Source organism: Antennarius striatus, chromosome 13 (genome assembly GCF_040054535.1).
Source record: "Antennarius striatus isolate MH-2024 chromosome 13, ASM4005453v1, whole genome shotgun sequence".
In the NCBI taxonomy this organism is placed as follows: Eukaryota; Metazoa; Chordata; class Actinopteri; order Lophiiformes; family Antennariidae; genus Antennarius; species Antennarius striatus.
In genome coordinates, this window is record NC_090788.1 from 1763055 (window position 1) to 1790268 (window position 27214).

Consider the following 27214-nt stretch of genomic DNA (forward strand, 5'->3'; position numbering starts at 1 on the left):
CTGCCTCCGACCTGGGGTAGAGGTGGACTGTGATTGAAACCTTTACCGCTAACGCATTAGTAGAGGATAGACGATCACAATCGCTGTGGCGATGAGACTGTTAGATAATCCCGATCATTAGGATGAAAGCTGGATATGGGTTCTAATGTGATGGAATTAGACTGGCCTACCGTGTCCTGAATGGAAACCTGTCCATTTATTTCCGATCTGGACCATAAACACCCAAATTCCCTTCAGGACGGACCCACTGATGGTGTCAGTTGAGGTTTACAAGGACTCCTACCTCATCCAACCCCAGCTTTGTCTCTTTATGATATATCTCGAAAAGCAGCTTGACTATGTTGGTCAGAAATTCCACGAAACTAGCATTTAGGTGGGATTTAAAGAAATGAAATCGTATCACATAGGTGGGGCAGCTGTGGCAGCAAATTGCGTTGACACAGGAGCTGTCAGGTTGTGATGACTGTATGAGTCAGAAGGCATGAATGAAACCGATGATTCATAAAAGACCCGCAGAAAAGAGAGGATAGACTTGAATGAGCCTGATAAACAGTTAGGAGATTCATGGAAACACTTCATCCCAGTGATTCTACGCAGGTCCAGGTGGATAAGACTGTTTCTGAGAGCTATTTTTAAGCAACCTGAGAGGATGAAGATAGATCAAATCGATCCACTGCGGCAAACCACTGTGGATTAAGATGAGCAGAGACGTTCACACCCCAGAACAGAGCTGGCTCTAACATCTAAAGCTGATACGGCTACATGTAGACGGTATGCACCGACTGTCCTGGACCAGGTTAGATAACCAGTGTGAGTTTCTACAGAATGTCAGCCGAAAATCTGTTGAAACTGGATTCAACTTTAAAAATAAGTTGGGTTGTTACAAAGAAGAACCGATGGAGGTAGTCTAGATTAGTGGTGTGGGAAAGTCATGGATTCAAACCTTAAGGGGACTTAAACCATTAACTTTTTGTCAGAGGTCAGTGACTTCATTGATGGGGCCAAATTCCCAAGGGAATACTTCTGAAGCTTTGAACTAAGATGGACCACTTTAATTAAAATAGTTTAAAATGCATTGCAGAACTGTGGCCGGTTAGCTCAGCTGGTTAGAGCGTGGTGCTAATAACGCCAAGGTCATGGGTTCAATCCCCATACTGGCCAAAAAGAAGGCACTGGTTCAAATGTTTGAAGACCTACTCAGCTACATTTTGAACATAGTCCTTATACTCTATGAATATTAAATACACTGTTTTTTTGAGATGCTTTCAAAAAATGAGTAAAATCCGCATGATATTATAATTATTATGACAGTGAACAGTGATAATAGTGTGATCAATCTGCCCCATGCTGGGCAGCACGGTGGCGCAGTGGGTAGCGCTGTAGCCTCACAACAAGAAGGTCTCCAGTTCAAATCCGACTGAGGGCCTTTCTGTGAGGAGTTTGCATGTTCTCCCCGTGTCTGCGTGGGTTCTCTCCGGGTTCTCCGGCTTCCTCCCACCTCCAAAAACATGCAACACAGGTGGATTGGAGATACTAAATTGCCCGTAGGTGTGAATGAGTGTGAATGAGTGTGAATGAGTGTGAGATTGGATCCGTTGTCATTCATTGTGGGGTAAGCACACCAGGAGATCCCCCACCACATGCTAAAGGATGTTGAACAAGCACTGAGACAACAAGCGAGTGGTTAAGTTGCCCTTCTGTGGGTCTGGGAGGAGTTGTTAACTCACCAAATGAACTACATGACTGAATAGAGAAACACATAAAGGCAACGAATGAATGTGGTAAAAAATTTTTGATTCCCTCCAAAAAAAGGCAGCGGTAGTCCCCAACCTACAAACACGATTGGTTCAGAGAGGCTATTTGTGAGTCATTATTTATTAAATGACCTGTGGGAGGCAGTTCAGGTGTATTGGTCATGTCAGGACTGCCTGTGGGTGTGCGTATGTATGTGAATGGTCGTTTGTCTTTCATCTGGCCCAGCGGTGCACCGGAGACACACCCAGATTGTCCCCTCGACTTTCATCTATGTTCTTCTGAGATAGGCTGCAGCAACCCCCGTGACCCGCAAAAAAGTGTAAGAGTGAAGGGAGAGGAGGGGGAGGGAGGAGTTATGGTCAGTGAGAGGCAGAGGTGTCACCGGAGAGATTGTCGAATGAACAAAGTGGTTCTGCTCGGGGTGTGTTGTGGCAGAAAGGAGAACTACAGTAGTCTGACCTGGTGGCCAGCGCTGTCTTTTTTGTGTTTTTAAAAAATTTCTCTTAAGCCAAGGTGAATTCATCGTCCTGTCCCGCTCTACTTCTGCCTTTCAGATGATGAAGCCTTGTTGTTGACCAGGATGAAAACCGTGCTAAATTTATTCTGTTGTGATCATAAATTCATCCTGGAGGATTAGTGCCATGATGGACAAGGTGTCTGACTTCCATGTGAACAAGAAATGTTATTCACATTTTTATCTCAACAATTCTAAAGACCATGGAGCATTCAGCCTTAAAGGGACTTGAACCATTAACTACTTGTCAGAGGTCAGTCACATTATTAATGAGACCAAATTATCAAGGAAATATTTTTGACTCTATGCTTTGAGGGTTTCACATGGTCCATTTCATTTAAAATGTGTTAAAACGCACATCAGATATATGGCCGGTTAGCTCAGCTGGTTAGAGCGTGGTGCTAATAACGCCAAGGTCGTGGGTTCAATCCCCATACTGGCCAAATCACATGCATTGCTTCAGGTATTTCCAGTATCTGAAGCAATACCTGAAAGATCCAAGATGTTTAGACTGATCCTGAACAAACATTTTAAAAGGATAAAACTTCTATAATTGTTTAACTTTTCCTTTATCATTTCAAGAGATTCTTGTTTTTATCCACATTTCAAGTCAATGCAAATGTCCTCTAGACTCTGAACTACTACAGTGTGTTGATCCTCAGTCCTTATACTCTATGAATATTAAATACACTGTTTTCTTGAGATGCTTTCAAAAAAATGAGTAAAATCCGCATGGTATTATAATTATTATCAAGGTCTCAGTCTCCACAGTGAACGGTGATAATAGTGTGATCAATCTGCCCCATGCTGGGCAGCACGGTGGCGCAGTGGGTAGCGCTATAGCCTCACAACAAGAAGGTCTCCAGTTCAAATCTGACTGAGGGCCTTTCTGTGAGGAGTTTGCATGTTCTCCCCGTGTCTGCGTGGGTTCTCTCCAGGTTCTCCGGCTTCCTCCCACCTCCAAAAACATGCAACACAGGTGGATTGGAGATACTAAATTGACCATAGGTGTGAATGAGTGTGAATTAGTGTGAGAGTGATATCAGTGACTCCTCCAGGATATATTCCGCCCAAGTATTGATGAGATTGAAGAAGCACTTAGACAAGGACTGAGAGTGGCTCAGTTGTCAAACTGTGGGTAAAACCACCAAACTGTAGCAACATAGTTAGAAAACCACTTAGAGACAATGAATGAATGTGGAAACCTTTTTAAGGTTCCCACAAACAAAAGTTATTTTTTTTGTTCTCTGAAGCTAAGATGGGACATTATCTTCTTTCATCTCCTTCTATCATCTCTTACCTTCAGGGGTCACCACAGCGAATCAGTGTCCTCCATCTAACCGTGTCTTCTGCATCCTCTTCTCTCACACCAGCTACCTTCATGTCCTCTTTCACTACATCCATAAACCTCCTCTTTGGTCTTCCTCTAGGCCTCCTGCCTGGCAGTTCAAAACTCAGCATCCTTCTACCAATATATTCACTATCTCTCCTCTGGACATGTCCAAACCATCTCAGTCTGGCCTCTCTGACTTTATCTCCAGAACCTCTAACATGTGCTGTCCCTCTGATGTACTCATTCCTGATCCTATCCTTCCTGGTCACTCCCAGAGAGAACCTCAGCATCTTCATCTCTGCTACCTCCAGCTCTGTCTCCTGTCTTTTCCTCAGTGACACTGTCTCTAGACCAAACAACATCGCTGGTCTCACCACAGTTTTGTACACCTTTCCTTTCATTTTAGCTGAAACTCTTCTATCACACATCACACCTGACACTTTCCTCCACCCGTTCCATCCTGCCTGGACACGCTTCTTCACCTCTTTTCAACACTCTCCATTGCTCTGGACTGTTGACCCTAAGCACTTAAAATCCTCCACCTTCTTGATCTCTTCTCCCTGTAACTTCACTCTTCCACTTGGGTCCCTCTCATTCACACACATGTACTCTGTCTTACTGCAGCCAACCTTCATTCCTCTCCTTTCCAGGACAAACCTCCACCTCTCTAGCTTCTCCTCCACCTGTTCCCTGCTCTCACTGCAGATCACAATGTCATCTGCAAACATCATAGTCCATGGAGATTCCTGTCTAACCTCGTCTGTCAGCCTGTCCATCACCATAGCAACAAGAAGGGGCTCAGAGCTGATCCCTGGTGCAGTCCCACCTCCACCTTGAACTCCTCTGTCACACCTACAGCACACCTCACCACTGTCTTACAGTCCTCATACATGTCCTGCACCGCTCTAACATACTTCTCTGCCACTCCAGACTTCCTCATACAATACCACAGTTCCTCTCTGGACACCCTGTCATCAGCTTTCTCCAGATCTACAAAAACACAATGCAGCTCCCTCTGGCCTTCTCTGTACTTCTCTATCAACATCCTCAAAGCAAACACTGCATCTGTAGTACTCTTTTTTGGCATGAAACCATACTGCTGCTCACAAATGTTCACTTCTGCCCTTAGTCTAGCTTCAGCTACTCTCTCCCATAACTTCATTGTATGGCTCATCAGCTTTATTCCTCGGTAGTTGCCACAACTCTGCACGTCTTTCTTGTTCTTAAAAATGGGCACCAGCACACTTCTCCTCCATTCCTCAGGAATCTTCTCACTATCTAAGATTCTGTTGAACAATCTTCTCACTATGTAAGATCTTAAGTAAGATCCTGTAGACTTCTATGAAACCAAGATTTCAAATAAAGTGAGGTCATAGATGGAAGGTGAACATGATGGTTTGATAAAGTAAAAGTCGTCTCACTTTTAGGAATATTAGACATGAAAATAAAGTTCATTCCAATGAAACTCATATTTCACGTTTGGGTCATGTACAAACTGCTACAACTTTTCCTCAGCACCCATTCTGGTTTGCTGAAGGCCGGTTAGCTCAGTTGGTTAGAGCGTGGTGCTAATAACGCCAAGGTCATGGGTTCAATCCCCATACTGGCCAGGTATAAAGTTCAGTTTACCAAACATATTTTAAAGAACTACATGAAACCAAGAATTCAACCAAAGTGAGGTCATACATGGAAGGTGAACATGATGGATTGATAAAGTAAAAGTCGTCTCACTTTTCAGGATACTAGACATGACAAGTCTTTTCCAATGAAAGCCATGTTTATATATGAACTGTGAACAAACCTCTACAGCCTTTGTACTACACCTACTCAAGAGTGTCAAAGGCCGGTTAGCTCAGCTGGTTAGAGCGTGGTGCTAATAACGCCAAGGTCATGGGTTCAATCCCCATACTGGCCAACTAGCAGGCTTTGCTTCATATATTTCAGGGAGCCTCTAATGAAGGATCCAGGTGTGATCCTGAACATAAATTTTAAACTGATAAGAATGACGAAGTGAACAGTGATAATAGTGTGAACAATCTGCCCCATGCTGGGCAGCACGGTGGCGCAGTGGGTAGCGCTGTAGCCTCACAACAAGAAGGTCTCTAGTTCAAATCCGACTGAGGGCCTTTCTGTGAGGAGTTTGCATGTTCTCCCCGTGTCTGCGTGGGTTCTCTCCGGGCTCTCCGGCTTCCTCCCACCCCCAAAAACATGCAACACAGGTGGATTGGAGATTGTAAATTGCCCGTAGGTGTGAATGAGTGTGAGAGTGATTCCGTTGTCATTCACTGTGGGGTAACTCCTCCAGGAGATACCCCACCAAAAACACAAGGATATTGAAAGAGCACTTAGACAAGGAATGAGAGTGGTTGAGTTGTCAATCTGTGTGGGTCTGTGAGGAGTTGTTAACTCCTCCAGGGTAAACCCACCAAAATGCGAAAAACAGTTAGAAGGTGCTCTTAAAGACAATGAATGAATGTGGTAAAATTTTAAGATTTCCAAAAACAAATTTTTGTTTCTATGGGGGGTTCTCTAAACCCAAAGTGGGAGGTTATCAATCCTGAATACATCCAGAATGGAGTCATTATCTTGTCTCGCTCTATTCCTGGTGTCATCATTTCACATTTCTGTTCAAAGGGACTTGAACCATCATCTTCTAATCAGAGGTCAGATAGCTCGTTCAGTGGCTACGTTATCAAGAAAACTATTCCACCCCTTGTTTATTTGGTTCAGACTCAGATGAAACAATGGTAACCCTGGTCCATTGTTATCTGAAATGCCTTCAAATCCATTAGCAGAGCAAGGCCAGTTAGCTCAGATGGTTAGAGCGTGGTGCTAATAACCCCAAGGTCATGGGTTCAATCCCCATACTGGCTAAGAGGAAGACACACATTGAAATGTTATAAAGACCATTTTAGAATTGATCTTCACAGCTGAACATGGTTTTAAACATGGACTTCAAAGTGATAAAAATGACTTCCATAAGTGTTTAACTTTTACTTTATTATTTGAAGAAATTCTTGTTTTTATCCACATTTCAAGTCGACCCAAATGTCGTCTAGACTCTGAACTACTACAGTGTGTTGATCCTCATTCCTGCTACACTACGAATATAAAATACACTGTTTTCTTGAGATGTTTTCAAAAACATCTAGTAAAGTGATCATGGTACTACAATTATTATCAAGGTCTCAGTCTCCACAGTGAACAGTGATAATAGTGTGATCAATCTGCCCCATGCTGGGCAGCACGGTGGCGCAGTGGGTAGCGCTGTAGCCTCACAACAAGAAGGTCTCCTGTTCAAATCCGACTAAGGGCCTTTCTGTGAGAAGTTTGCATGTTCTCCCCGTGTCTGCGTGGGTTCTCTCCGGGTTCTCCGGCTTCCTCCCACCTCCAAAAACATGCAACACAGGTGGATTGGAGATTGTAAATTGCCCCTAGGTGTGAATGAGTGTGAGAGTGGTGTGGTTGTCATTCTATATGGGGTAGCTCCTACAGGAGATACCCCAGCCAATACCCATTGACAATAATAAGCTCTTAGACAACGATTGTGAGTGGTGAGTTGCCGATCTATGTGGGTCTGTGAGGAGTTGTGAACTCCTCCAGGGTAAACCCAACAAATACATTAAAAACAGGTTAGAGAAACACTTAAGGGCAACGAATGAATGTGGTAAAACTTTTACGTTTCCCCAAAGCAAAAGTACAATTAAGTCCCCAACCTATGAACACAATTGGTTCAGAGAGGCTCTTCCCAAGTCATTTTCTATTAAATGACTTGCAGGAGCAAGAGCAAGAAGGCTCCCGGTTCTCCCCATGTTTGCGTAGGTTCTGTGGGATAGACTGCTGGAATAGGCCCCAGCAACTCCTGTTACACACAAAAAGTGGAGGAAGTGGAAGAAAATACTGTAGATTCATAATTTCATACATAAATTCATAGTTTTAAAAGTATTTTTACATCCCGCTTCAAAGCGGTGATGTATTTGATTGTCTGTGTTCGTCAGTTCGTCCGTCCGTTAGTCCACCAAATATCTTCTCAACCGTTGCAGATAGAAAGACGAAACAAAAAGTACATTAGTCGGGCGGCAGAGGGGATGGAAATGAGATGATGACCTTGAGAAAATGAGGTCATGGACAAATATAAACTTTTGGACACTCAGGAACCAGATAGGATATAAAGATGAGGGACAAGGCCATTGCGAGTAAGACCGTAGATCAAAGCTAGTGCTTTGATCTACCTATGCACTACCTTTGATCTATGGTCAAAGATAGTGCATAGTTTTGACCTACTCTGAAAGGTCAAAGCTATGCACACGTCAGGTACTACTTTCAGGGTACCCTGACCTACCCTGAAAGTAGGGCAGGGTAAGTAGCGGGATGTTGCAGTCTCTGACGGCCTCGGTTCTTATTGAATATTTGTAAAGAAATATTTTCAACTCCTTGCTTTGAACTCAGATGGATGAATGGTAACACTGGAAACTGTATTTAAAATGTCTTAAAATGCAAGTCCAGAGTAAGGCTGGTTACCTCAGGCGGTTAGATTGGGGTGCTAATAACCCCAACGTCATGGGTTCAATCCCCACACTGACCAAATATAAAAGTTAAGTTTAAGAAAGATATTTTTTGTACTTATAAAAAATCTAGGATTCAAGCAATGAGGTCATACATGGAAGGTGAACTTGATGGATTGAGAAAGTCAAAGTTGTCTCACTTTTAAGAATATTAGTCATGAAAATAAAGTCTTTTGTGATTAAACTCATATGTATATATGGGCTGTGAACAAACCTCTGCAGCTTTTCCACCACATCTATTGAAGTTTACTGAAGGCCAGTTAGCTCAGCTGGTTAGAGCGTGGTGCTAATAACGCCAAGGTCATGGGTTCGATCCCCATACTGGCCAAATATAGAAATTTCTGTTTAACAAAAATACTTATTATACTTGAAACCAAGGAGTGAAACAAAGTGAGGTCATACATGGAAGGTGAACATGATGGATTGATAAAGTAAAAGTCGTCTCGCTTTTCAGAATCTTAGTCATGAAAATAAAGTCTTTTCCAGTGAAACTCATATTTATATATGGGCTGTGAACAAACCTCTACAGCTTTTCCACCGCATCTATTGAAGTTTACTGAAGGCCGGTTAGCTCAGCTGGTTAGAGCGTGGTGCTAATAACGCCAAGGTCATGGGTTCAATCCCCATACTGGCCAAATCACATGAATTTTTTCACTCTTTTCAAGAAAGGTCTAATGAAGGTCTCAGGAGGGTTAATGTGATCCTCAACATGTATTTTAAACTGACAAAAAGGATGGCTACTAAAATAGTTTAACTTTTCGTTGACCATTTTAAGCGATCCTTGTTTTTCTTCACATTTCAAGTCCACCCAAATGTCCTCTAGTCACTAGTCACACTACACTATGGATATAAAGTACACTGAGATTCTCAGTACACTGAGATTTTCTTGAGATTCTTTAAAAAAAAGTAAAATCAGCATTGTACTCTAATTACTATCAAGGTCTCAGTCTCCACAGTGAACAGTGATAATAGTGTGAACAATCTGCCCCATGCTGGGCAGCACGGTGGCGCAGTGGGTAGCGCTGTAGCCTCACAACAAGAAGGTCTCTAGTTCAAATCCAACTGAGGGCCTTTCTGTGAGGAGTTTGCATGTTCTCCCCGTGTCTGTGTGGGTTCTCTCCGGGTTCTCCGGCTTCCTCCCACCTCCAAAAACATGCAACACAGGTGGATTGGAGATTGTAAATTGCCTATAGGTGTGAATGAGTGTGAGAGTGATTCCGTTGTCATTCAATATGGGGTAACTCCTCCAGGAGATACCCCACCAAATACTCGGTATGGAAATTGAAAGAGCACTTAGACAAGGAATGAGAGTGGTTGGGTTGTCAAACTCTGTGGGTAAAACCACCAAATTAACACGACACGCCTAGAAAAACACTTACAGACAACAAATGAATGTGGTAAACTTTTTAAGGTTCCCACAAACAAAGTTTTTTTGGTGGGGATTCTAAACCCAAGGTGGGACATTTTCAACCCTGAATACAACCAAAATGTCGTGTTCCGCTCTATTTCTGGAGTCATCCTGTTACATTTCTGTTCAAAGGGACTTGAACCATCATCTTCTAATCAGAGGTCAGATAGCTCGTTCAGTGGCTACGTTATCAAGAAAACGATTCCACCCCTTGTTTATTTGGTTCAGACTCAGATGAATGAATGGTAACCCTGGTCCATTGTTATCTGAAATGCCTTCAAAGCCACCACATAAGCAAGGCTGGTTAGCTCAGATGGTTAGAGCGTGGTGCTAATAACGCCAAGGTCATGGGTTCAATCCCCATACTGGCCAAATCACATGCATTACTTCACCTGTTTCAATGAGTCTTTGTGAAAAAACCCAGGATGCTTTTTGTGATCATAAAAATAAATTTTAAACTGATAGAAAGAATAACTTCCATAATTGTTTAACTTTTCAAAGTCAGCTTTATTGTCAAATGTACCAGATATACACATGACATACAGCACAGTACAACACAGGCAGTACAACACTGGTAGTACAACAGGCAGTACAACACAGGCAGTACAACACAGGCAGTACAACACAGGCAGTACAACACAGGCAGTACAACACAGGTAATACAACAGGCAGTACAACACAGGTAGTACAGCACAGGTAGTACAACAGGCAGTACAACACAGGCAGTACAGCACAGGTAGTACAACAGGCAGTACAACACAGGCAGTACAACACAGGCAGTACAACACAGGCAGTACAACACAGGCAGTACAACACAGGTAATACAACAGGCAGTACAACACAGGTAGTACAGCACAGGTAGTACAACAGGCAGTACAACACAGGCAGTACAGCACAGGTAGTACAACAGGCAGTACAATACAGGCAGTACAACTGGCAGAGCAACACAGACAGTACAACAGGCAGTACAACAGGCAGTACAACACAGTCAGTACAACAGGCTGTACAACACAGGCAGTACAAAAGGCAGTACAACACAGGCAGTACAACTGGCAGCACAACACAGGCAGCACAACAGACAGTACAACACAGGCAGTACAACAGGCAGTACAACACAGGCAGTACAACAGGCAGTACAACACAGGCAGTACAACTGGCAGCGAAACACAGGCAGCACAACAGACAGTACAACACAGGCAGTACAACAGGCAGTACAACACAGGCAGTACAACACAGGCAGTACAACACAGGCAGTACAATAGACAGTACAACACAAAGTATAAGACGAAACACAAAGGGAGGGTAAACATCTCTACACTCTTTAATCCCGTAGGGGAAGTGACGTGTGGGCAGTCCCTGAGCTGACGGGAGGAGAGAGAGAGAGGTACTCAGGTGCTGGGGGGTGAGGGTAGAGTTCAAGGCTGTGGCAGAGGGCAGAGCAGAGAGGGAGTTGAGCGTCCTGACTGCCTGGTAAAAGAAACTGTCCTTGGGCTGCTGCTTTTGGCCCCAGACTCTTCAGTCTCCTCCCTGATGGCAGGAGGCTGAAAAGTCTGCTTCCTTTTTCTTTATCATTTCAAGAGATCCTTGTTTTTCTTCACATTTCAATTCAACCCAAATGTGCTCTAGTCACTGAACTACTACAGTTGTTGATCCTCATTCCTGCTACAGTACGAATATCAAATACACTGTTTGCTTGAGATGCTTCCAAAACATTGACAATAGTGTGAACAATCTGCCCCATGCTGGGCAGCACGGTGGCGCAGTGGGTAGCGCTGTAGCCTCACAACAAGAAGGTCTCCAGTTCAAATCCGACTGAGGGCCTTTCTGTGAGGAGTTTGCATGTTCTCCCCGTGTCTGCGTGGGTTCTCTCCGGGTTCTCTGGCTTCCTCCCACCCCCAAAAACATGCAACACAGGTGGATTGGAGATTGTAAATTGCCCGTAGGTGTGAATGAGTGTGAGAGAGATTCCATTGTCATTCTATGTGGGTAACTCCTCCAGGAGATACCCCACCAAAAACTCTGGGATATTGAAAGAGCACTTAGACAAGGAATGAGAGTGGTTGGGTTGTCAATCTGTGTGGGTCTGTGAGGAGTTGTTAACTCCTCCAGGGTAAACCCACCAAAGGAACGTGATACAGAATTAGAGAAACACTTAAAGGCAACGAATGAATGTGGTAAAATTTTCATGATTCTCCAAAACAAAGGAACCGGTAGTCCCCAGCCTGTGAATACAATTGGTTCAGAGTAGCTCTTCAGAAGTCGTTATCTATTAAACCACTTACAGGTGACAGATTGGCGCTGTAGGTTTAGCTTTTGCCTCACAGCAAAAAGTTTCCAGGTTCTCTCCATGTTTGTGTAGGTTTTTTTGGGGTTCCATCCACCTCCAGCAACAAGCAATTTATGTTTGATTGCTCAAGTCAAAGTTGCCTGTAGCTGTGAGTGTGTGTGTGAATAGATGTTTGTATTTGGTGTGGCTCAGCAGTGCAATGGAGACGGGCCTCGAATGACTCCTGCTTTTCACCTGTAGGCTGCAGGGATAGGCTCCAGAAAACCCTGTGACACCCAAAAAGTGTAAGAAGCGGCAGAAAATAGAACCATTGCCTCATATATACATTCATAGTTTTCAAAATATTTTTGAATGTTGTGGAAGAAATATTTTTGACTCCTTTGTAGCTACGAAGTCAGATGAATGAATGATAGGACTAGACCATTTCAGTTTAAAATGTCTTAAAACACCATCTAAATCTAAGGCCAGTTAGCTCAGCTGGTTAGAGCGTGGTGCTAATAACGCCAAGGTCATGGGTTCGATCCCCATACTGGCCAAATATAGAAATTTCTGTTTAACAAAAATACTTATTATACTTGAAACCAAGGAGTGAAACAAAGTGAGGTCATACATGGAAGGTGAACATGATGGATTGATAAAGTAAAAGTCGTCTCGCTTTTCAGAATCTTAGTCATGAAAATAAAGTTTGTTTCAAGTGAAACTCATATTTATATATGGGCTGTGAACAAACCTCTACAGCTTTTCCACCACATCTATTGAGGTTTACTGAAGGCCGGTTAGCTCAGCTGGTTAGAGCGTGGTGCTAATAACGCCAAGGTCATGGGTTCAATCCCCATACTGGCCAAATCACATGCATTACTTCACTCTTTTCAAGAAAGGTCTAATGAAGGTCTCAGGAGGGTTAATGTGATCCTCAACATGTATCTTAAACCGATAAAAAGAATGGCTTCTACAATAGTTTAAATTTTCATTGACCTTTTTAAGCGATCCTTGTTTTTCTTCACATTTCAAGACAACCCAAATGTCCTCTAGTCACTAGTCACACTACACTATGGATATAAAGTACACTGAGATTCTCAGTACACTGAGATTTTCTTGAGATTCTTTAAAAAAAAAGTAAAATCAGCATTGTACTCTAATTATTATCAGTCTCAGTCTCCACAGTGAACAGTGATAATAGTGTGATCAATCTGCCCCATGCTGGGCAGCACGGTGGCGCAGTGGGTAGCGCTGTAGCCTCACAACAAGAAGGTCTCCAGTTCAAACCCGACTGAGGGCCTTTCTGTGAGGAGTTTGCATGTTCTCCCCGTGTCTGCGTGGGTTCTCTCCAGGTTCTCCGGCTTCCTCCCACCTCCAAAAACATGCAACACAGGTGGATTGGAGATACTAAATTGCCCGTAGGTGTGAATGAGTGTGAATGAGTGAGAGATTGGATCCGTTGTCATTCATTGTGGGGTAAGCACACCAGGAGATCCCCCACCACATGCTAAAGGATGTTGAACAAGCACTGAGACAACAAGCGAGTGGTTAAGTTGCCCTTCTGTGGGTCTGGGAGGAGTTGTTAACTCACCAAATGAACTACATGACTGAATAGAGAAACACATAAAGGCAACGAATGAATGTGGTAAAAAAATTTTGATTCCCTCCAAAAAAAGGCAGCGGTAGTCCCCAACCTACAAACACGATTGGTTCAGAGAGGCTATTTGTGAGTCATTATTTATTAAATGACCTGTGGGAGGCAGTTCAGGTGTATTGGTCATGTCAGGACTGCCTGTGGGTGTGCGTATGTATGTGAATGGTCGTTTGTCTTTCATCTGGCCCAGCGGTGCACCGGAGACACACCCAGATTGTCCCCTCGACTTTCATCTATGTTCTTCTGAGATAGGCTGCAGCAACCCCCGTGACCCGCAAAAAAGTGTAAGAGTGAAGGGAGAGGAGGGGGAGGGAGGAGTTATGGTCAGTGAGAGGCAGAGGTGTCACCGGAGAGATTGTCGAATGAACAAAGCGGTTCTGCTCGGGGTGTGTTGTGGCAGAAAGGAGAACTACAGTAGTCTGACCTGGTGGCCAGCGCTGTCTTTTTTGTGTTTTTTAAAAATTTCTCTTAAGCCAAGATGAATTCATCGTCCTGTCCCGCTCTACTTCTGCCTTTCAGATGATGAAGCCTTGTTGTTGACCAGGATGAAAACCGTGCTAAATTTATTCTGTTGTGATCATAAATTCATCCTGGAGGATTAGTGCCATGATGGACAAGGTGTCTGACTTCCATGTGAACAAGAAATGTTATTCACATTTTTATCTCAACAATTCTAAAGACCATGGAGCATTCAGCCTTAAAGGGACTTGAACCATTAACTACTTGTCAGAGGTCAGTCACATTATTAATGAGACCAAATTATCAAGGAAATATATTTGACTCTATGCTTTGAGGGTTTCACATGGTCCATTTCATTTAAAATGTGTTAAAACGCACATCAGATATATGGCCGGTTAGCTCAGCTGGTTAGAGCGTGGTGCTAATAACGCCAAGGTCGTGGGTTCAATCCCCATACTGGCCAAATCACATGCATTGCTTCAGATATTTCCGGTATCTGACTTATCCTGAACAAACATTTTAAAAGGATAAAACTTCTATAATTGTTTAACTTTTCCTTTATCATTTCAAGAGATTCTTGTTTTTATCCACATTTCAAGTCAATGCAAATGTCCTCTAGACTCTGAACTACTACAGTGTGTTGATCCTCAGTCCTTATACTCTATGAATATTAAATACACTGTTTTCTTGAGATGCTTTCAAAAAAATGAGTAAAATCCGCATGATATTATAATTATTATCAAGGTCTCAGTCTCCACAGTGAACAGTGACAATAGTGTGATCAATCTGCCCCATGCTGGGCAGCACGGTGGCGCAGTGGGTAGCGCTATAGCCTCACAACAAGAAGGTCTCCAGTTCAAATCCGACTGAGGGCCTTTCTGTGAGGAGTTTGCATGTTCTCCCCGTGTCTGCGTGGGTTCTCTCCAGGTTCTCCGGCTTCCTCCCACCTCCAAAAACATGCAACACAGGTGGATTGGAGATTGTAAATTGCCCCTAGGTGTGAATGAGTGTGAATTAGTGTGAGAGTGATATCAGTGACTCTGCCAGGATATATTCCGCCCAAGTATTGATGAGATTGAAGAAGCACTTAGACAAGGACTGAGAGTGGCTCAGTTGTCAAACTGTGGGTAAAACCACCAAACTGTAGCAACATAGTTAGAAAACCACTTATAGACAATGAATGAATGTGGAAACCTTTTTAAGGTTCCCACAAACAAAAGTTATTTTTTTTTGTTCTCTGAAGCTAAGATGGGACATTATCTTCTTTCATCTCCTTCTATTATCTCTTCCCTTCAGGGGTCACCACAGCGAATCAATTTCCTCCATCTAGCCCTGTCCTTTGAATCCTCTTCTCTCACACCAACTACCTTCATGTCTTCCCTCATTACATCCATAAACCTCCTCTTTGGTCTTCCTCTAGGCCTCCTGCCTGGCAGTTCAGAACTCAGCATCCTTCTACCAATATATTCACTATCTCTCCTCTGGACATGTCCAAACCATCTCAGTCTGGCCTCTCTGACTTTATCTCCAGAACCTCTAACATGTGCTGTCCCTCTGATGTACTCATTCCTGATCCTATCCTTCCTGGTCACTCCCAGAGAGAACCTCAGCATCTTCATCTCTGCTACCTCCAGCTCTGTCTCCTGTCTTTTCCTCAGTGACACTGTCTCTAGACCAAACAACATCGCTGGTCTCACCACAGTTTTGTACACCTTTCCTTTCATTTTAGCTGAGACTCTTCTATCACACATCACACCTGACACTTTCCTCCACCCGTTCCATCCTGCCTGGACACGCTTCTTCACCTCTTTTCCACACTCTCCATTGCTCTGGACTGTTGAGCCTAAGTACTTAAAATCCTCCACCTTCTTGATCTCTTCTCCCTCTAACCTCACTCTTCCACTTGGGTCCCTCTCATTCACACACATGTACTCTGTCTTACTGCGGCTAACCTTCATTCCTCTCCTTTCCAGGACAAACCTCCACCTCTCTAGCTTCTCCTCCACCTGTTCCCTGCTCTCACTGCAGATCACAATGTCATCTGCAAACATCATAGTCCATGGAGATTCCTGTCTAACCTCGTCTGTCAGCCTGTCCATCACCATAGCAACAAGAAGGGGCTCAGACCTGATCCCTGATGCAGTCCCACCTCCACCTTGAACTCCTCTGTCACACCTACAGCACACCTCACCACTGTCTTACAGTCCTCAAACATGTCCTGCACCGCTCTAACATACTTCTCTGCCACTCCAGACTTCCTCATACAATACCACAGTTCCTCTCTGGACACCCTGTCGTAAGCTTTCTCCAGATCTACAAAAACACAATGAAGATCCGTTTGGCCTTCTCTGTACTTCTCTATCAACATCCTCAAAGCAAATACTGCATCTGTAGTACTCTTTTTTGGCATGAAACCATACTGCTGCTCACAAATGTTCACTTCTGCCCTTAGTCTAGCTTCAGCTACTCTCTCCCATAACTTCATTGTATGGCTCATCAGCTTTATTCCTCGGTAGTTGCCACAACTCTGCACATTTTTCTCTTTCTTAAAAATGGGCACCAGCACACTTCTCCTCCATTCCTCAGGAATCTTCTCACTATCTAAGATCCTGTTGAACAATCTTCTCAATATGTAAGATCTTAAGTAAGATCCTGTAGACTTCTATGAAACCAAGATTTCAAATAAAGTGAGGTCATAGATGGAAGGTGAACATGATGGTTTGATAAAGTAAAAGTCGTCTCACTTTTAGGAATATTAGACATGAAAATAAAGTTCATTCCAATGAAACTCATATTTCACGTTTGGGTCATGTACAGCACCCATTCTGGTTTACCCAAGGCCGGTTAGCTCAGCTGGTTAGAGTGTGGTGCTAATAACGCCAAGGTCATGGGTTCAATCCCCATACTGGCCAGGTATAAAGTTCAGTTTACCAAACATATTTTAAAGAACTACATGAAACCAAGAATTCAACCAAAGTGAGGTCATACATGGAAGGTGAACATGATGGATTGATAAAGTAAAAGTCGTCTCACTTTTCAGGATACTAGACATGACAAGTCTTTTCCAATGAAAGCCATGTTTATATATGAACTGTGAACAAACCTCTACAGCCTTTGCACTACACCTACTCAAGAGTGTTGAAGGCCGGTTAGCTCAGCTGGTTAGAGCGTGGTGCTAATAACGCCAAGGTCATGGGTTCAATCCCCATACTGGCCAACTAGCAGGCTTTGCTTCATATATTTCAGGGAGCCTCTAATGAAGGATCCAGGTGTGATCCTGAACATAAATTTTAAACTGATAAGAATGACGAAGTGAACAGTGACAATAGTGTAAACAATCTGCCCCATGCTGGGCAGCACGGTGGCGCAGTGGGTAGCGCTGTAGCCTCACAACAAGAAGGTCTCTAGTTCAAATCCAACTGAGGGCCTTTCTGTGAGGAGTTTGCATGTTCTCCCCGTGTCTGCGTGGGTTCTCTCCGGGTTCTCCGGCTTCCTCCCACCCCCAAAAACATGCAACACAGGTGGATTGGAGATTGTAAATTGCCCATAGGTGTGAATGAGTGTGAGAGAGATTCCATTGTCATTCTATGTGGGTAACTCCTCTAGGAGATACCCCACCAAAAACTCTGGGATATTGAAAGAGCACTTAGACAAGGAATGAGAGTGGTTGAGTTGTCAATCTGTGTGGGTCTGTGAGGAGTTGTTAACTCCTCCAGGGTAAACCCACCAAAGGAACGTGATACAGAATTAGAGAAACACTTAAAGGCAACGAATGAATGTGGTAAAATTTTCATGATTCTCCAAAACAAAGGAACCGGTAGTCCCCAGCCTGTGAATACAATTGGTTCAGAGTAGCTGTTCATAAGTCGTTATCTATTAAACCACTTACAGGTGACAGATTGGCGCTGTAGGTTTAGCTTTTGCGTCACAGCAAAAAGTTTCCAGGTTCTCTCCATGTTTGTGTAGGTTTTTTTGGGGTTCCATCCACCTCCAGCAACAAGCAATTTACGTTTGATTGCTCAAGTCAAAGTTGCCTGTAGCTGTGAGTGTGTGTGTGAATAGATGTTTGTATTTGGTGTGGGTCAGCAGTGCAATGGAGACGGGCCTCGAATGACTCCTGCTTTTCACCTGTAGGCTGCAGGGATAGGCTCCAGAAAACCCTGTGACACCCAAAAAGTGTAAGAAGCGGCAGAAAATAGAACCATTGCCTCATATATACATTCATAGTTTTCAAAATATTTTTGAATGTTGTGGAAGAAATATTTTTGACTCCTTTGTAGCTATGAAGTCAGATGAATGAATGATAGGACTAGACCATTTCAATTTAAAATGTCTTAAAACACCATCTAAATCTAAGGCCGGTTAGCTTAGCTGGTTAGAGCGTGGCGCTAATAACGCCAAGGTCATGGGTTTGATCCCCATACTGGCCAAATATAGAAATTTCTGTTTAACAAAAATACTTATTATACTTGAAACCAAGGAGTGAAACAAAGTGAAGTCATACATGGAAGGTGAACATGATGGATTGATAAAGTAAAAGTCGTCTCGCTTTTCAGAATCTTAGTCATGAAAATAAAGTCTTTTCCAGTGAAACTCATATTTATATATGGGCTGTGAACAAACCTCTACAGCTTTTCCACCGCATCTACTGAAGTTTACTGAAGGCCGGTTAGCTCAGCTGGTTAGAGCGTGGTGCTAATAACACCAAGGTCATGGGTTCAATCCCCATACTGGCCAAATCACATGAATTTTTTCACTCTTTTCAAGAAAGGTCTAATGAAGGTCTCAGGAGGGTTAATGTGATCCTCTACATTTATTTTAAACTGATAAAAAGGATGGCTTCCAAAATAGTTTAACTTTTCGTTGACCATTTTAAGCGATCCTTGTTTTTCTTCACATTTCAAGTCAACCCAAATGTCCTCTAGTCACTAGTCACACTATGGATATAAAGTACACTGAGATTCTCAGTACACTGAGATTTTCTTGAGATTCAGTCTCCACAGTGAACAGTGATAATAGTGTGAACAATCTGTCCCATGTTGGGCAGCACGGTGGCGCAGTGGGTAGCGCTGTAGCCTCACAACAAGAAGGTCTCTAGTTCAAATCCGACTGAGGGCCTTTCTGTGAGGAGTTTGCATGTTCTCCCCGTGTCTGTGTGGGTTCTCTCCGGGTTCTCCGGCTTCCTCCCACCTCCAAAAACATGCAACACAGGTGGATTGGAGATTCTAAATTGCCCGTAGGTGTGAGAGTGATTCCGTTGTCATTCAATGTGGGGTAACTCCTCCAGGAGATACCCCACCAAATACTCGGTATGGAAATTGAAAGAGCACTTAGACAAGGAATGAGAGTGGGTGAATTGTCAAACTCTGTGGGTAAAACCACCAAATTGTCCCAACACGGCTAGAAAAACACTTACAGACAACAAATGAATGTGGTAAACTTTTTAAGGTTCCCACAAACAAAGTTTTTTTGGTGGGGATTCTAAACCCAAGGTGGGACATTTTCAACCCTGAATACAACCAAAATGGATTCAATGTCGTGTTCCGCTCTATTCCTGGAGTCATCCTGTTACATTTCTGTTCAAAGGGACTTGAACCATCATCTTCTAATCAGAGGTCAGATAGCTCGTTCAGTGGCTACGTTATCAAGAAAACGATTCCACCCCTTGTTTATTTGGTTCAGACTCAGATGAATGAATGGTAACCCTGATCCATTGTTATCTGAAATGCCTTCAAAGCCACTACATAAGCAAGGCCAGTTAGCTCAGATGGTTAGAGCGTGGCGCTAATAACGCCAAGGTCATGGGTTCGATCCCCATACTGGCCAAATATAGAAATTTCTGTTTAACAAAAATACTTATTATACTTGAAACCAAGGAGTGAAACAAAGTGAGGTCATACATGGAAGGTGAACATGATGGATTGATAAAGTAAAAGTCGTCTCGCTTTTCAGAATCTTGGTCATGAAAATAAAATCTTTTCCAGTGAAACTCATATTTATATATGGGCTGTGAACAAACCTCTACAGCTTTTCGACCGCATCTACTGAAATTTACTGAAGGCCGGTTAGCTCAGCTGGTTAGAGCGTGGTGCTAATAACACCAAGGTCATGGGTTCAATCCCCATACTGGCCAAATCACATGCATTACTTCACCTGTTTCAATGAGCCGTTGTGAAAAAACCCAGGATGCTTTTTGTGATCATAAAAATAAATTTTAAACTGATAGAAAGAATAACTTCCATAATTGTTTAACTTTTCAAAGTCAGCTTTATTGTCAAATGTACCAGATATACACATGACATACAGCACAGTACAACACAGGCAGTACAACACAGGCAGTACAACACAGGCAGTACAACCGTCAGCACAACATCAGCAATACAACAAGCAGTACAGCACAGGCAATACAAGAGGCAGTACAACAGGCAGTAAAACACAGGCAGTACAACACAGGCAGTACAACAGGCAATACAACTGGCAGCACAACATAGGTAGTACAACAGGCAGTACAACACAGGCAGTACAACAGGCAGTACAACACAGGTAATACAACAGGCAGTACAACACAGGCAGTACAACAGGCAGTGCAACACAGGCAGTACAACAGGCAGTACAACACAGGTAGTACAACAGGCAGTGCAACACAGGCAGTACAACTGGCAGCACAAAATAGGCAGTACAACAAGCAGTACAACACAGGTAATACAACAGGCAGCACAACACAGGCAGTACAACAGACAGTATAACACAGGCAGTTCAACAGGCAGTACAACACAAAGTATAAGACGAAACACAAAGGGAGGGTAAACATCTCTCTACACTCTTTAATCCCGTAGGGGAAGTGACGTGAGGGCAGTCCCTGAGCTGACGGGAGGAGAGAGAGAGAGGTACTCAGGTGCTGGGGGGTGAGGGTAGAGTTCAAGGCTGTGGCAGAGGGCAGAGCAGAGAGGGAGTTGAGCGTCCTGACTGCCTGGTAAAAGAAACTGTCCTTGGGCTGCTGCTTTTGGCCCCAGACTCCTGCTTTTCACCTGTAGGCTGCAGGGATAGGCTCCAGAAAACCCTGTGACACCCAAAAAGTGTAAGAAGCGGCAGAAAATAGAATCATTGCCTCACATATACATTCATAGTTTTCAAAATATTTTTGAATTTTTTGGAAGAAATATTTTTGACTCCTTTGTGGCTATGAAGTCAGATGAATGAATGATAGGACTAGACCATTTCAGTTTAAAATGTCTTAAAACACCATCTAAATCTAAGGCCGGTTAGCTCAGCTGGTTAGAGCGTGGTGCTAATAACGCCAAGGTCATGGGTTCTATCCCCATACTGGCCAAATCACATGCATTACTTCACTCTTTTCAAGAAAGGTCTAATGAAGGTCTCAGGAGGGTTAATGTGATCCTCAACATGTTTTTTAAACTGATAAAAAGAATGGCTTCTAAAATAGTTTAACTTTTCATTGATCATTTTAAGCGATCCTTGTTTTTCTTCACATTTCAAGTCCACCCAAATGTCCTCTAGTCACTAGTCACACTACACTATGGATATAAAGTACACTGAGATTCTCAGTACACTGAGATTTTCTTGAGATTCTTTCAAAAAAAGTAAAATCAGCATTGTACTCTAATTATTATCAAGGTCTCAGTCTCCACAGTGAACAGTGATAATAGTGTGAACAATCTGCCCCATGCTGGGCAGCACGGTGGCGCAGTGGGTAGCGCTGTAGCCTCACAACAAGAAGGTCTCTAGTTCAAATCCGACTGAGGGCCTTTCTGTGAGGAGTTTGCATGTTCTCCCCGTGTCTGTGTGGGTTCTCTCCGGGTTCTCCGGCTTCCTCCCACCTCCAAAAACATGCAACACAGGTGGATTGGAGATTCTAAATTGCCCGTAGGTGTGAGAGTGATTCCGTTGTCATTCAATGTGGGGTAACTCCTCCAGGAGATACCCCACCAAATACTAGGTATGGAATTGAAAGAGCACTTAGACAAGGAATGAGAGTGGTTGAGTTGTCAAACTCTGTGGGTAAAACCACCAAATTAACACGACACAGCTAGAAAAACACTTGCAGACAACGAATGAATGTGGTAAACTTTTTAAGGTTCCCACAAACAAATTTTTTTTGGTGGGGATTCTAAACCCAAGGTGGGACATTTTCAACCCTGAATACAACCAAAATGGATTCATTGTCGTGTTCTGCTCTATTCCTGGAGTGATCCTGTAACATTTCTGTTCAAAGGGACTTGAACCATCATCTTCTAATCAGAGGTCAGATAGCTCGTTCAGTGGCTACGTTATCAAGAAAACGATTCCACCCTTTGTTGATTTGGTTCAGACTCAGATGAATGAATGGTAACCCTGGTCCATTGTTATCTGAAATGCCTTCAAAGCCACCACATAAGCAAGGCCGGTTAGCTCAGCTGGTTAGAGCGTGGTGCTAATAACGCCAAGGTCATGGGTTCAATCCCCATACTGGCCAAATCACATGCATTACTTCACCTGTTTCAATGAGTCTTTGTGAAAAAACCCAGGATGCTTTTTGTGATCATAAAAATAAATTTTAAACTGATAGAAAGAATGACTTCCATAATTGTTTAACTTTTCAAAGTCGGCTTTATTGTCAAATGTACCAGATATACACACGACATACAGCACAGTACAACACAGGGTGTACAACACAGGCAGTACAACACAGGCAGTACAACACAGGCAGTACAACACAGGCAGTACAACACAGGTAATACAACAGGCAGTACAACACAGGCAGTACAACAGGCAGTAAAACACAGGTAGTACAACAGGCAGTACAACACAGGTAGTACAACAGGCAGTACAACACAGGTAGTACAACAGGCAGTACAGCACAGGTAGTACAGCACAGGTAGTACAACAGGCAGAGCAACACAGGCAGTACAACACAGGCAGCACAACAGACAGTACAACACAGGTAGTACAACAGGCAGTACAACACAGGCAGTACAACAGGCAGTACAACAGACAGTACAACAGGCAGTATAACAGGCAGTACAACACAGGCAGTACAACAGGCTGTACAACACAGGCAGTACAACAGGCTGTACAACACAGGCAGTGCAACACAGGTAATACAACAGGCAGTACAACACAGGCAGTACAATAGACAGTACAACACAAAGTATAAGACGAAACACAAAGGGAGGGTAAACATCTCTCTACACTCTTTAATCCCGTAGGGGAAGTGACGTGAGGGCAGTCCCTGAGCTGACGGGAGGAGAGAGAGAGAGGTACTCAGGTGCTGGGGGGTGAGGGTAGAGTTCAAGGCTGTGGCAGAGGGCAGAGCAGAGAGGGAGTTGAGCGTCCTGACTGCCTGGTAAAAGAAACTGTCCTTGGGCTGCTGCTTTTGGCCCCAGACTCTGCAGTCTCCTCCCTGATGGCAGGAGGCTGAAAAGTCTGCTTCTTTTTTCGTTATCATTTCAAGAAATCCTTGTTTTTCTTGACATTTCAATTCAACCCAAATGTGCTCTGGTCACTGAACTACTACAGTTGTTGATCCTCATTCCTGCTACAGTACGAATATCAAATACACTGTTTGCTTGAGATGCTTCCAAAACAGTGACAATAGTGTGAACAACCTGCCCCATGTTGGGCAGCACGGTGGCGCAGTGGGTAGCGCTGTAGCCTCACAACAAGAAGGTCTCCAGTTCAAATCCGACTGAGGGCCTTTCTGTGAGGAGTTTGCATGTTCTCCCCGTGTCTGCGTGGGTTTTCTCCGGGTTCTCCGGCTTCCTCCCACCCCCAAAAACATGCAACACAGGTGGATTGGAGATTGTAAATTGCCCGTAGGTGTGAATGAGTGTGAGAGAGATTCCATTGTCATTCTATGTGGGTAACTCCTCCAGGAGATACCCCACCAAAAACTCTGGGATATTGAAAGAGCACTTAGACAAGGAATGAGAGTGGTTGGGTTGTCAATCTGTGTGGGTCTGTGAGGAGTTGTTAACTCCTCCAGGGTAAACCCACCAAAGGAACGTGATACAGAATTAGAGAAACACTTAAAGGCAACGAATGAATGTGGTAAAATTTTCATGATTCTCCAAAACAAAGGAACCGGTAGTCCCCAGCCTGTGAATACAATTGGTTCAGAGTAGCTCTTCAGAAGTCGTTATCTATTAAACCACTTACAGGTGACAGATTGGCGCTGTAGGTTTAGCTTTTGCCTCACAGCAAAAAGTTTCCAGGTTCTCTCCATGTTTGTGTAAGTTTTTTTGGGGTTCCATCCACCTCCAGCAACAAGCAATTTATGTTTGATTGCTCAAGTCAAAGTTGCCTGTAGCTGTGAGTGTGTGTGTGAATAGATGTTTGTATTTGGTGTGGCTCAGCAGTGCAATGGAGACGGGCCTCGAATGACTCCTGCTTTTCACCTGTAGGCTGCAGGGATAGGCTCCAGAAAACCCTGTGACACCCAAAAAGTGTAAGAAGCGGCAGAAAATAGAACCATTGCCTCATATATACATTCATAGTTTTCAAAATATTTTTGAATGTTGTGGAAGAAATATTTTTGACTCCTTTGTAGCTACGAAGTCAGATGAACGAATGATAGGACTAGACCATTTCAGTTTAAAATGTCTTAAAACACCATCTAAATCTAAGGCCGGTTAGCTCAGCTGGTTAGAGCGTGGTGCTAATAACGCCAAGGTCATGGGTTCGATCCCCATACTGGCCAAATATAGAAATTTCTGTTTAACAAAAATACTTATTATACTTGAAACCAAGGAGTGAAACAAAGTGAGGTCATACATGGAAGGTGAACATGATGGATTGATAAAGTAAAAGTCGTCTCGCTTTTCAGAATCTTAGTCATGAAAATAAAGTTTGTTTCAAGTGAAACTCATATTTATATATGGGCTGTGAACAAACCTCTACAGCTTTTCCACCACATCTATTGAGGTTTACTGAAGGCCGGTTAGCTCAGCTGGTTAGAGCGTGGTGCTAATAACGCCAAGGTCATGGGTTCAATCCCCATACTGGCCAAATCACATGCATTACTTCACTCTTTTCAAGAAAGGTCTAATGAAGGTCTCAGGAGGGTTAATGTGATCCTCAACATGTATCTTAAACCGATAAAAAGAATGGCTTCTAAAATAGTTTAAATTTTCATTGACCTTTTTAAGCGATCCTTGTTTTTCTTCACATTTCAAGACAACCCAAATGTCCTCTCGTCACTAGTCACACTACACTATGGATATAAAGTACACTGAGATTCTCAGTACACTGAGATTTTCTTGAGATTCTTTAAAAAAAAAGTAAAATCAGCATTGTACTCTAATTATTATCAGTCTCAGTCTCCACAGTGAACAGTGATAATAGTGTGATCAATCTGCCCCATGCTGGGCAGCACGGTGGCGCAGTGGGTAGCGCTGTAGCCTCACAACAAGAAGGTCTCCAGTTCAAACCCGACTGAGGGCCTTTCTGTGAGGAGTTTGCATGTTCTCCCCGTGTCTGCGTGGGTTCTCTCCAGGTTCTCCGGCTTCCTCCCACCTCCAAAAACATGCAACACAGGTGGATTGGAGATACTAAATTGCCTGTAGGTGTGAATGAGTGTGAATGAGTGAGAGATTGGATCCGTTGTCATTCATTGTGGGGTAAGCACACCAGGAGATCCCCCACCACATGCTAAAGGATGTTGAACAAGCACTGAGACAACAAGCGAGTGGTTAAGTTGCCCTTCTGTGGGTCTGGGAGGAGTTGTTAACTCACCAAATGAACTACATGACTGAATAGAGAAACACATAAAGGCAACGAATGAATGTGGTAAAAAAATTTTGATTCCCCCCAAAAAAAGGCAGCGGTAGTCCCCAACCTACAAACACGATTGGTTCAGAGAGGCTATTTGTGAGTCATTATTTATTAAATGACCTGTGGGAGGCAGTTCAGGTGTATTGGTCATGTCAGGACTGCCTGTGGGTGTGCGTATGTATGTGAATGGTCGTTTGTCTTTCATGTGGCCCAGCGGTGCACCGGAGACACACCCAGATTGTCCCCTCGACTTTCATCTATGTTCTTCTGAGATAGGCTGCAGCAATCCCCGTGACCCGCAAAAAAGTGTAAGAGTGAAGGGAGAAGAGGGGGAGGGAGGAGTTATGGTCAGTGAGAGGCAGAGGTGTCACCGGAGAGATTGTCGAATGAACAAAGCGGTTCTGCTCGGGGTGTGTTGTGGCAGAAAGGAGAACTACAGTAGTCTGACCTGGTGGCGAGCGCTGTCTTTTTTGTGTTTTTTAAAAATTTCTCTTAAGCCAAGGTGAATTCATCGTCCTGTCCCGCTCTACTTCTGCCTTTCAGATGATGAAGCCTTGTTGTTGACCAGGATGAAAACCGTGCTAAATTTATTCTGTTGTGATCATAAATTCATCCTGGAGGATTAGTGCCAAGATGGACAAGGTGTCTGACTTCCATGTGAACAAAAAATGTTATTCACATTTTTATCTCAACAATTCTAAAGACCATGGAGCATTCAGCCTTAAAGGGACTTGAACCATTAACTACTTATCAGAGGTCAGTCACATTATTAATGAGACCAAATTATCAAGGAAATATTTTTGACTCTATGCTTTGAGGGTTTCACATGGTCCATTTCATTTAAAATGTGTTAAAACGCACATCAGATATATGGTCGGTTAGCTCAGCTGGTTAGAGCGTGGTGCTAATAACGCCAAGGTCGTGGGTTCAATCCCCATACCGGCCAAATCACATGCATTGCTTCAGATATTTCCAGTATCTGAAGCAATACCTGAAAGATCCAAGATGTTTAGACTGATCCTGAACAAACATTTTAAAAGGATAAAACTTCTATAATTGTTTAACTTTTCCTTTATCATTTCAAGAGATTCTTGTTTTTATCCACATTTCAAGTCAATGCAAATGTCCTCTAGACTCTGAACTACTACAGTGTGTTGATCCTCAGTCCTTATACTCTATGAATATTAAATACACTGTTTTCTTGAGATGCTTTCAAAAAAATGAGTAAAATCCGCATGATATTATAATTATTATCAAGGTCTCAGTCTCCACAGTGAACAGTGACAATAGTGTGATCAATGCTGGGCAGCACGGTGGCGCAGTGGGTAGCGCTGTAGCCTCACAACAAGAAGGTCTCCAGTTCAAATCCAACTGAGGGCCTTTCTGTGAGGAGTTTGCATGTTCTCCCCGTGTCTGCGTGGGTTCTCTCCGGGTTCTCCGGCTTCCTCCCACCTCCAAAAACATGCAACACAGGTGGATTGGAGATACTAA

The 27214-nt window shown here is 43.3% G+C and overlaps 22 non-coding genes across 22 annotated transcripts; all 22 read left to right on the forward strand.

Moving 5' to 3' along the window:
- Positions 1-1087: 1087 nt before the first annotated feature.
- On the forward strand, positions 1088-1161 carry trnai-aau (transfer RNA isoleucine (anticodon AAU)). Its single transcript has one exon. It is a non-coding gene; the product is annotated as a tRNA-Ile (tRNA).
- A 1477-nt stretch (positions 1162-2638) lies between these two features.
- On the forward strand, positions 2639-2712 carry trnai-aau (transfer RNA isoleucine (anticodon AAU)). Its single transcript has one exon. It is a non-coding gene; the product is annotated as a tRNA-Ile (tRNA).
- A 2426-nt stretch (positions 2713-5138) lies between these two features.
- Positions 5139-5212, forward strand: trnai-aau (transfer RNA isoleucine (anticodon AAU)). The gene has a single exon. It is a non-coding gene; the product is annotated as a tRNA-Ile (tRNA).
- Positions 5213-5443: 231 nt separating this feature from the next.
- trnai-aau (transfer RNA isoleucine (anticodon AAU)) lies at positions 5444-5517 on the forward strand. Its single transcript has one exon. It is a non-coding gene; the product is annotated as a tRNA-Ile (tRNA).
- An 885-nt stretch (positions 5518-6402) lies between these two features.
- trnai-aau (transfer RNA isoleucine (anticodon AAU)) lies at positions 6403-6476 on the forward strand. The gene has a single exon. It is a non-coding gene; the product is annotated as a tRNA-Ile (tRNA).
- A 1945-nt stretch (positions 6477-8421) lies between these two features.
- On the forward strand, positions 8422-8495 carry trnai-aau (transfer RNA isoleucine (anticodon AAU)). The gene has a single exon. It is a non-coding gene; the product is annotated as a tRNA-Ile (tRNA).
- A 233-nt stretch (positions 8496-8728) lies between these two features.
- Positions 8729-8802, forward strand: trnai-aau (transfer RNA isoleucine (anticodon AAU)). Its single transcript has one exon. It is a non-coding gene; the product is annotated as a tRNA-Ile (tRNA).
- Positions 8803-9873: 1071 nt separating this feature from the next.
- trnai-aau (transfer RNA isoleucine (anticodon AAU)) lies at positions 9874-9947 on the forward strand. The gene has a single exon. It is a non-coding gene; the product is annotated as a tRNA-Ile (tRNA).
- A 2377-nt stretch (positions 9948-12324) lies between these two features.
- On the forward strand, positions 12325-12398 carry trnai-aau (transfer RNA isoleucine (anticodon AAU)). Its single transcript has one exon. It is a non-coding gene; the product is annotated as a tRNA-Ile (tRNA).
- A 234-nt stretch (positions 12399-12632) lies between these two features.
- On the forward strand, positions 12633-12706 carry trnai-aau (transfer RNA isoleucine (anticodon AAU)). Its single transcript has one exon. It is a non-coding gene; the product is annotated as a tRNA-Ile (tRNA).
- Positions 12707-14343: 1637 nt separating this feature from the next.
- trnai-aau (transfer RNA isoleucine (anticodon AAU)) lies at positions 14344-14417 on the forward strand. Its single transcript has one exon. It is a non-coding gene; the product is annotated as a tRNA-Ile (tRNA).
- A 2375-nt stretch (positions 14418-16792) lies between these two features.
- Positions 16793-16866, forward strand: trnai-aau (transfer RNA isoleucine (anticodon AAU)). The gene has a single exon. It is a non-coding gene; the product is annotated as a tRNA-Ile (tRNA).
- Positions 16867-17097: 231 nt separating this feature from the next.
- On the forward strand, positions 17098-17171 carry trnai-aau (transfer RNA isoleucine (anticodon AAU)). Its single transcript has one exon. It is a non-coding gene; the product is annotated as a tRNA-Ile (tRNA).
- A 1139-nt stretch (positions 17172-18310) lies between these two features.
- On the forward strand, positions 18311-18384 carry trnai-aau (transfer RNA isoleucine (anticodon AAU)). The gene has a single exon. It is a non-coding gene; the product is annotated as a tRNA-Ile (tRNA).
- Positions 18385-18617: 233 nt separating this feature from the next.
- On the forward strand, positions 18618-18691 carry trnai-aau (transfer RNA isoleucine (anticodon AAU)). Its single transcript has one exon. It is a non-coding gene; the product is annotated as a tRNA-Ile (tRNA).
- Positions 18692-19706: 1015 nt separating this feature from the next.
- trnai-aau (transfer RNA isoleucine (anticodon AAU)) lies at positions 19707-19780 on the forward strand. The gene has a single exon. It is a non-coding gene; the product is annotated as a tRNA-Ile (tRNA).
- Positions 19781-20013: 233 nt separating this feature from the next.
- trnai-aau (transfer RNA isoleucine (anticodon AAU)) lies at positions 20014-20087 on the forward strand. Its single transcript has one exon. It is a non-coding gene; the product is annotated as a tRNA-Ile (tRNA).
- A 1123-nt stretch (positions 20088-21210) lies between these two features.
- On the forward strand, positions 21211-21284 carry trnai-aau (transfer RNA isoleucine (anticodon AAU)). Its single transcript has one exon. It is a non-coding gene; the product is annotated as a tRNA-Ile (tRNA).
- Positions 21285-22353: 1069 nt separating this feature from the next.
- On the forward strand, positions 22354-22427 carry trnai-aau (transfer RNA isoleucine (anticodon AAU)). The gene has a single exon. It is a non-coding gene; the product is annotated as a tRNA-Ile (tRNA).
- Positions 22428-24576: 2149 nt separating this feature from the next.
- On the forward strand, positions 24577-24650 carry trnai-aau (transfer RNA isoleucine (anticodon AAU)). Its single transcript has one exon. It is a non-coding gene; the product is annotated as a tRNA-Ile (tRNA).
- Positions 24651-24884: 234 nt separating this feature from the next.
- On the forward strand, positions 24885-24958 carry trnai-aau (transfer RNA isoleucine (anticodon AAU)). Its single transcript has one exon. It is a non-coding gene; the product is annotated as a tRNA-Ile (tRNA).
- Positions 24959-26595: 1637 nt separating this feature from the next.
- trnai-aau (transfer RNA isoleucine (anticodon AAU)) lies at positions 26596-26669 on the forward strand. The gene has a single exon. It is a non-coding gene; the product is annotated as a tRNA-Ile (tRNA).
- The last annotated feature ends 545 nt before the right edge of the window (positions 26670-27214 follow it).